The sequence below is a fragment of the Culex pipiens genome, chromosome 2 (assembly GCF_016801865.2).
Source record: "Culex pipiens pallens isolate TS chromosome 2, TS_CPP_V2, whole genome shotgun sequence".
Classification (NCBI taxonomy): domain Eukaryota; kingdom Metazoa; phylum Arthropoda; class Insecta; order Diptera; family Culicidae; genus Culex; species Culex pipiens.
Window position 1 is genome coordinate 83,313,878 of NC_068938.1, and position 9,743 is coordinate 83,323,620.

The 9,743-nt window shown below is 35.3% G+C and overlaps 1 protein-coding gene across 3 annotated transcripts in view; it reads right to left on the reverse strand.

Annotated features, from left to right (window-relative positions):
* The window catches only part of LOC120422610 (uncharacterized), a 280,146-nt gene extending 270,873 nt beyond the window's left edge, over window positions 1-9,273 (reverse strand). Inside the window, exons 1-2 of one of the 3 annotated variants that reach the window (XM_039586100.2) lie at window positions 9,171-9,250; window positions 8,325-9,068 (exon numbers count right to left, since the gene is read on the reverse strand). The gene's annotated coding sequence lies outside the window, so the exon portion shown is untranslated. Of the gene's footprint in view, window positions 1-8,324 lie in introns of all 3 variants that reach the window. The other 2 variants (XM_039586101.2, XM_039586102.2) reach the window with 2 other exon arrangements.
* Between the last annotated feature and the right edge of the window lie 470 nt (window positions 9,274-9,743).

Here is a 9,743-nt window from a genome sequence, read left to right on the forward strand (position 1 = left end):
TATTTTCATATTTATAAATTCTGAATCAGGCCGGTAAAACACAACTTTCTACGTAAAAATCTCCGATGGGGTATTACGGTGTAATATTAAAATCGATTTCCATACAACCATATTACACCCTAATGGGGTATCTCGGTTAATAATATTTTGATCCAGCCACGCCTTGTTTTATTAGTTGTTGCTGTTAAGGAACTTTTTTAACAAAACAAAATGTTATTATTGACAACATATTTTTAAGGGGCCGTCCATAAGCCATGTCATTGATCACTTTAAAGAGTTTTTATCAGAAATTTCTTACTGGATCAGTACAACGATAAAAAGGGAACAAAAAAGAACTTGGAAGTTCATTATTTTCTTTTGCATTTCATTACTTTCTTTTGCATAGCTAGCTGCTTGAAGGGAGGTGGGGTAGCAGTTGTCTACGTTCGACACAAACAGATTTAAACAGTTTGAATTTTTAAAAGACAGATGATCAGATTTTACAAAATTATTTTACAATGTAGGGGAAATTCTCGTATGTTTGGCAGGTTAAGCACTCACTCGTAACTCCATCCGCAAGAATAAGATGATGTACCCTTAGATGGACAAAACCTTACCTAAATAAATTTTATGCAACGTTATTCAAAAATGATTTAAAACAGTTTGAAAGTTTTATTATTCCCTACCGTTTGATAAAAGCAGCACAAAAGTAAGTAAAATAAGTAACGTTGTTTGCAAACTACTCCTTAGGGGCCATCCACAAACAACGTGGATTTTTATAAGTTCAGTTAATATAAATTTGTTCGAAAAAAATTAAGATTAGACCAAAGATTGCTGGTATAGAAAACCTCTGATGGAAAAAACAAACTGATCAAAATTGGTTTTCTGAGTTCATCAAAAAGTGACCTTTTTGCGACTATTCAACCGATTTTCGATGAAACAAATCTGAAAAAAAATCATTTAATTGTAATTGCAATTTTATTGAAATGATATCCTATAAGTTTCCACTGTATATCTTGACAAGGAGGTATTTCATATGAAGAGTGTCAAAAATCAAGGAGTTTTAAAGGTTTTATTGAATATCTCAGGATTGAAATCTAGTTTTGGGGATAAGTGATGGTCAAAAGGTGAGGCATTTGAAGTTGCACAAATTGACGTCCTTAACTCAATGTAGCCCAAAATCGACCTACGACAAGAAAGCACGATCATGCCGATATGATAGCTTCTAACAAACTGCTTTCCCAGCTCATTTTTAAAGTCTCAAAATCTTACAAAAATCACTTTCTCCAGCTTCCTGGAACCCATCTTAACCACCTTGCTGCAGCCCGTTCCGGTAGCATCGGCCCAATCTGTTGGACATGCATCAGACCATTACCGCCCGCCATAAATCATGCCGGGGGCGATTGTTTGTAGTGTCCCACCTAAAACATCTGCAAGACAAGTGCAAACGAAGGTCGGAAGAAAGCAGCTTCCACCGCTAGTTGTTTTCAGAGCTTTTGCTAGTTACCGTGATGTGAAAATAATGTTCTAAATAGCTGGCAGGTGGCTTCCCATTCAACAAGATGTTTGGTCGTCACGCTGAAACAATACCCATTCCAAGAAGAGAAGATGATGTGGGTGGGTGGTTAGGAGGGAGACAAAAAATTTGATCGCATTAATCGTGGGTGAAATTTATGCCGCCTTTTACCATCTTTTTTTTCGTTAAGGTGCTGCATAACTAAGTACAAGTATGTTCGTGCAGAAATGAAAAGATCAATTCACCTAGAAGTTCAAGTTTTTTCTTCACAATTCTTTATCATATCAAATTTTGGATATAAAATGATGTTTAGTACAACTTAAAATGCATTTTAACAGCAACTCAAAAATACTGATCACTTCATTTCAAAAAACAACAAAAAGGTTAAAAGCATCATCACCAGGCTAGTAACCCTTTGCTACAATAACTGTTGCTGGTAGCTGAATCTAAATCACGTTCATTGCCGCCGTTGCTGCTGCGTTGAGACACGAGAGTTGAATACGCATTTCCAACTTTTGCGCCTGGAATGAATTTTTACCCCCGGCTTGTATTGCATACAAAAGGAGTGATGAATTTCAATGAATTCACAGTTTAGTGCGAAAAACTCCACCGGTGTGAGTCATGCCATGCGGTGGGTGGGTTTTGTTTGCAGAAGCGACTAATGATGATGATTTGTTTTTTGCTGATAAATGCACTTAAAACGGTTTTGTGCGGTGAGGTGTGTGTGTTACTTTGCCACACTTTGGAGATCGGCGATAATCTTTTTGCAAACTTTTTAAGTGCGTTGCTCCAACATTTGAGTTGAATGTTTAAGATGCTAGATCGTATCACGTAGTTGGAACATGAGAAAGCTGAGATTTAGAACAATTTTAAGAATCGCAATGTTTTATCGCAAATTGTGCTGTGTGCTGATAACTTAAATGTTCCGAAGACTAGAATATCTGGATCTTACTCAAAAATATTTTTTACTATTAATATAATCAATTCTAGGTAAACAACCAAAGAGCCTTTAATTCTGTTCAAAGAATTTTTACATGCGAAATAAACAAAATTGTTAGTTACTCGAATGATATCCTGTACTCTTTTAATAGAAATTACACTACACATTATCGTAAATTGCAGATAAGTTGCTCTAAAATAACTTTCATTCACCTGCAGTTTTTTTTTTCAAACTGAGCACTTTAAAAACATAATTGAAAAAAATATAAGAAAAAAGCCATGGCTAGTGTACTATTCACTGAGAGCCATTTCTCAAAATTCATCAAATTGACTTTTTAAAAAGGCCTACTAGACCCACCTTCACGTATACATATCAACTCTAAATGAAAAACTGAACAAATGCATGTGCTTGTGGAGTAGGGATGTGGATATGTGCACTGAAAATTGTAACTCGAAAATTCGGAAAGGGGTAAAATTGCAAAAAATGTGTGAATTTTTGAAGTAAAGCTGTCATGTTTTATATTATTAGGAAAGTATTTGAAAGACCTTTCAAATAAGCCAAGAATATTGAAGAACTGAAAAGACAAGTTACGAGCACTTATAATAAGTTTTAGATATTAGTTAAGTTTCAGATATTTTGACGAAAATTATGATAAGATTCATCATGAGAATTGTCCAAACCACTCATATTACCCATTGTTGGTAAAAAGTGAGGAAGGCATCAGCCACATAGGTGGATTAAGTTAGTTTTTTTGATATTAAATTGATTTTGCAATCAAAAAGTATTTTAGCGAAATTTTGATTAATTGCGCCGTTTTCAAGTTATAGCCATTTTTAGGTATATTTTTTTTTTCAAAATAGTCGCAATAATAGCCATGCAGGAAAATTGATGTTTTCTTAGTCTCACCCAAACAACCCACAATTTTCTAAAGTTGATATCTCAGCAACTAATGATCCGATTTATAATGTTGAAATATGAAACATTCGTGAAATTTTCCGATCTTTTCGAATACAATATGTTCAAAATTTTTAAATCAAGACTAACATTTCAAAAGGGTTAAACATTCAATATTACGCCGTTTTGAAATGTTAGTCTTGATTTAGTTTTTTAAAAATATGTATTGTTTTCGAAAAGATCGGAAAATTTCAGGAATGTTTAAAATTTTACATTGTAAATCGGACCATTAGTTGCTGAGATATCGACATTAGAAAATGATGGATTTTTGGGGTGAGACTTAGCAAACATCAATTTTCCTATTTTTAAACCTTTGCATGGCAATATCTCTGCAACTAAGGGTCGTATCAACAAAGTTCAATAAAGCAAAATATAGAGAATTTTCTCAGCTTTCCAAAAATATTTTTTTCAAGAGTGGGCAAACATGGGCACTAATTAAAAAAAAGAATTACTGCGACTATTTTGAAAAAAGTTACCTAAAAATGGCTATAACTTAAAAACAGCGCACTTTATCAAAATTTCACTATAGTACTTTTTGATTGCAAATTAAATTTTACACCAAAAAATGAAATTGAAAAAAAATTGCGACCAATATTTCGATATTTTAAGAACATTTGTATTGATTCAAAAAATCATAACTCGGTCAAAGATTTTTGCCCATTCTGGAAATTTCTGAAAAGTTGGCATTTTATGTCCTCTAAAACATATCAGAAAATAAATAATAAAAATAGTGTTTTTTTTTTGCAAATCAAGTTTTAGTGACAAAAAGTGAAATTAAAAATCACCATATGTTTTTTACCGTGTATATTTTTTTTCAATGTACTCCATATCCATACCTACAACTTTGCCGAAGACACCAAATCGATCAAAAAATTCCTTCAAAAGATACAGATTTTTGAATTTTCACATATCATTTTTGTATGGACAGCTGCCAAATTTGTAAGGAAAATTATATGGACAAACAAATTATGCAAAATGGCTTCTTTAGGCATACCGAAGGCACCAAAAAAGTTTCTGCCGGATTAAAAAATACAAAAAAAAATCTAATGACCGAAATCTCAGAGAATTGTTTACCTACCCCTGGTGTAATGTGTAATTTTTTCATTCTAAATTGAGGTTAAATTCAAGAGGTAATATTCAACCTTCCAAAATTAAACCTTCCAAATGTATACAACTTTTAAAAAAATCTGTTTTAAAAGTGTATATTTTTAAGGATTAATACTATATCTTTCATGATATAATATTAAGAGCGAGTTTTTCACCAATGTGTAACAGGTAGTATCGAAGTGCTCCGATTTGGATGAAACTTTCAGCGATTGTTTGTCTATACATGAGATGAACTCATGCCAAATATGAGCCCTCTACGACAAAGGGAAGTGGGGTAAAACGGGCTTTGAAGTTTGAGGTCGAAAAAACATAAAAAATCTTAAAATTGCTCGCATTTCCGTAAAACTTCATCAATTCCAACTCTCTTAGATGCATTCGAAAGGTCTTTTGAAGCCCTTTAAAATGTGCCATAGACATCCAGGATTGGTTTGACTTTTTCTCATAGCTTTTGCAAATTACTGTTAAAAATTGATTTTTTCAAAACCTTAATAACTTTTTGCAACAGCCTCCAACACCCATACTTCCATAGGTCAAAAGATAGGTAATTTCATGGACTACAAGCCTATGGTATTAACTTTTTGGCCAATCGCAGTTTTTCTCATAGTTTTTAAATTTTTCTAGAACAAACATTTTACAACGTTAGTTTTACCCCAGTAGGCCGCCATAGCGACCCTTTTTGGTCTCAATTTTGTCATATTCGGAATCCTCGGACAATTTCACGTGTGTTAGAAGTATTGGAGATTTAAATTTGATTGGAAAAAATGGCATTTAGAATGAATTAAAATATTTTTTAACAATTTGTTGGATTAGGCGTAAAACAGATATTCGCCTACTTGATACAGCATTTGACGTATTGATCACAGGGTAAATAAGATCTATTTCTTTTTTCAAAAATGTTTTATTTAATTATTTTTTAAATCAAAATTACAACTCCAATACTTCTAACATACGTGAAATTTTCCGAGGATTCCGACTATGACAAAATTGAGACCAAAAAGTGCCGCTAAGGCGGCCTACAGGGCAAAAACTAACGTTGTAAAATGTTTTTTCTAGAAAAATTTAAAAACTATGAGAAAAACTGCGATTGGCCAAAAAGTTAATACTGTAGACTTATAGTGCATAAAATTACCTATCTTATGACCTATGGGAGTATGGGTGTTGGAGACTGTTGCAAAAAGATGTTAAGGTTTTAAAAAAATCCATTTTTGACAGTAATTTGCAAAAGCAATGAGAAAAAGTCAAACCAATCCTTGATGTCTATGGCACATTTAAAAGGGCTTCAAAAGGCCTTTCGAATGCATCTAAGAGAGTTGGAATTGATGAAGTTTTAAGGAAATGCGAGCAATTTTAAGATTTTTTATGTTTTTTCGACCTCAAATTTCAAAGCCCGTTTTACCCCACTTCCCTTTGTCGTAGAGGGCTCATATTTGGCATGAGTTCATCTCATGTATAGACAAACAAACGCTGAAAGTTTCATCCAAATCGGAGCACCTCGATACGACCTCTAGAACAAACCGAGCAATATTTACAAATACTGCCTCTTAAATTAAATTTAGACTGGAAAAGTGAAATAATACTGGAAAAAGATAAATTTACACATTTTTAGAGGTAAAATTACAATTTTTCGGACATAAATGATGTACTCATTCCCAGATGTTATATTACAATGTTTTTTTTTGCATAAACAGCTAATTAGATTATTTACAAATCAATATAATAAGATTTAATCATCAACTTTCAAGTTTACAATTTTAGGCATTTCCAAAAAAAAACGAAATCTATCTGCACAGGAAACCCATTACTCATAGGTTGTTTTGAAAATTTACTCTAAAATTGAGGTTTCACTGAGATTTCACAACTTTTTTGGAGATTGAATTTCGCTGCACTTTTGCTTAAGTCATTGAATAAACAAAATATTTGGAGCATTTATTTATTGAAATCACCAAGACATAATAATTCATTAGTTTTTAATTGCATTTTTCATGCCACAACAAAAATTAAAAAATCTTTGGGCCGCAGAAAATATTTTTTTAAAATATAATTCTTAGAACGTTGGAAGTGAAATAAGCTTTGAAAAATGTGTGTAACGCCGTGATATTATTAATAAACGAAGTGCAAATAATATATAAATCCTCCGATTTCAATATAATGTCCTGCCTGAATGGAAGTCACTCAGGTTTGTAATCTAAATGTCATGAGTTTGAATCTCGAGATGAAAAGTTTTTTTTGTGTAGACCATACTTTGGTCACTCATGATCTACGACCTTAAGTTTGAGTGAGAAGTTCTGCAAATTTGATTAGTTATTAATTTTAATTTATGTGCAGCTTTTTTTTACAATAAGAGCTACAGAAAATACTTAAGAGCGAGTCCACGAGCAAAGCATACCCATCTCGCATCGACCTCACCAATCTGGTTGAAATTTTCAGGGGTTGTTTGAACATATAAAACTAGCATCTGGTCAAAATATGAGCACCCTAGGTCAACGGGAAGTGGGGCAAATCGGGACACAAAGTTTAAAGGTTCAAAAACGTCAAAAATCTTAAAAAGGCTATAACTTAGGCAAAATTCAATTTAATTTCAAAATTCAAAATGCATCTGAAAGGGCTTGAAAAAATGAAAGTTAAAAAAAATCTTCGATTCACATTTATTGAAAATCATGTTCGTTTCCAAGGATACTAGATGACACCAGAAAAAAGCAGCTTCTCAATTTTTTTAAACTTTCATTTTTAAAAGGGATAAAATGGATGAAAATAAAAATTTTTATGCATGTTTCTATTGTTAAATTGTCTCAGGAACACGAATATGATAAAATTATCACCAAAAAATGGGATCTAAGGGGTCCCTCGAGCAAAAATTTACAACAACAAAATTCACTAAAAGTAAAAGTCCCTATTTAATATGGTAAACTGCCTTACCCAAAGCGTTCTCAGTCTCAAATGGTAGTCCCAGATGTCCCCTACAAGCTGCAGGTCGAACCGAGTTGATATCTGGATGGAACACTTTTTTATTTGAGTTTGAAAATTATGCTATTTTTTCACTAAAATGCCAATAACTCCCTTTAGAAATAACCAATTGAGATGCTCTACCCTGCATTTTGTTGCATTTTTCAAGTCCTTTTAGATGCATTTTGAATTTTGAAATTAAATTTAATTTTGCTTAAGTTATAGCCTTTTTAAGATTTTTGACGTTTTTGAACCTTCAAACTTTGTGTCCCGATTTGCCCCACTTCCCGTTGACCTAAGGTGCTCATATTTTGGCCAGATGCTAGTTTTATATGTACAAACAACCCCTGAAAATTTCAGGCAGATTGGTGAGGTCCAAACGACGTCCCATGCAAAGGGGTATGCCCTGTTCGTGGACTCGCTCTTAAAGGTTTTATTAGGTTTGTTAACACATGCAAGTGATGCAAATATGACATCATCAACAAACTTTAAATTCACTAAGTGACCGTTCTGTTAAGCTCAACAGCTCCTCAATCCAGAACGATCCATTAGCACTTTGTAGCGAAAATCTCCGCGAGAACCACAATGATTGCGCGCGACTTCCATTCTTTCCCTTAAGTAACCCAATTGTCTGCGGCCAATCCGGTCTCCATTTCAGTGCCGAGCCCATAAACTCTGACGGTGAGAACGATGAGTTGAAGTTTCTCAGAGGATCGTCTCATCTCTACGGCTGACGATCGCTTTGAATAGGTCATAGGAACTTCTGCCTAGCCTGTGGATCGTAACCTAACCTATCGCAACTCTAGTTTCTACTACATAGAGACAATGGGGGACCCCGCTTGACTGACTTCAGAACTTTGCTAAAGGCTTGGATTCGGTCTTTACCTTCAGAACCACGCGAGACTCGTCGCCGTTTTCTCCTTGCTGCTTCTCACCTACCACGGCAGTAGCAGGCAAAGCGACCTAGTACAAGTCGTCTAGCGATGCCTCCTGAGCCGGTCTACAAAAACAAGTTGCTGGTGGCCAGAGGAATCTACCACAACTTGTTCTGCCGCTTCTCGTTCGTTAATTCTTCTAGCCGCTGCCGCCGCTTTTCTTTCCGTTGACGTCTGCAGCAGGCGCTTCTTCTGTACAGGTTGCTCACCAGGCAGAACGACGACAACTTGCGCAAGCTTTCAGTGAAGATCTTCAACGACGGTTTTCTTCCTCCACTTGTCGTATTCTTCTTCCGAAAGGGAACACCACTTTTTCTCCCCTTCTTCTGCTGTGTATTCTCCTTTTCTCTGTTATCCCTCGATGCACACTGGATCACCTCACACAAAAACAGACCCTTGTGAACGCTACAACCTGAAGTCTCTTCTGCGGTTGTATTTAGCTGGGGGATCTCTGTTATTAAGCAACACACAACGCGCACCACTTTGAAGAAGCGTTTTCCACACTTGGTTACCTCCTCTTCAATTGTAATACCTCAAGCTCGTAAATTTTTGCACAAACACTCGTTATTTTCGCGCAAGTACCGCTGCTTTCAGCGCAGATTCCTCGTGGAAGCACCCTGGAGAGTCCAACAAGTTTCTCCAGCTTTCCGTAAAGCACCTCACTGGCACCTTAAACCTTATCCTAATCGTAAACCTGAAAAATCCAGGACACCGGAATGCACTTAATCCCAATGCACCAAACTGCACCTACACACCCGCAAAAAGCACTTCTTCTTCGGTAGAAAGAGAGCAGCACCTGGAATAACCGACAACACACACGCTATCCGTGTACAAGTGAGCACCGTAGACCGCGCGCGCGTAGCACAACGGAACGCTTCCAGCTTAAACTCGCGACTGATCGACGTCGGGCGTCGGGTGTTGTTTGTTGCACGGACTCGACCTGTTGAGACGTGTTTCTCTTGGGAGAGAGAAATGTAAAGTTGGGTGGTGTTGGTACGATTTCGGTTTGTTTTCTGGGTGGAGGATAAAACATCGATTCATGGAAAGGTGAATTTGCCGGGTAGGGATGCCTGCAAATTAGTAAATGTTTTCTGCAATCGTATTGAAATTGATTCTGAATTATATAAATAAAACAAAAGTTCTCGATAAAATAGATTTTTTTTTCGTTTCGACATATTTTTAGGTTGAGGACCTTAAAATAAAAACAATTAATAAAATTTCCGATTTTTCATATGATTTTTTATCACTAAAATTAGAGAGCCTGGAGCTTATTAGAGAACGGACATCTCAAACCAAAAGTACCAATCGAAGCACGAGAACTGTCAAACGGAGGTACCAATCGAGCATAATGGGAGCGTTCTTTTATTAC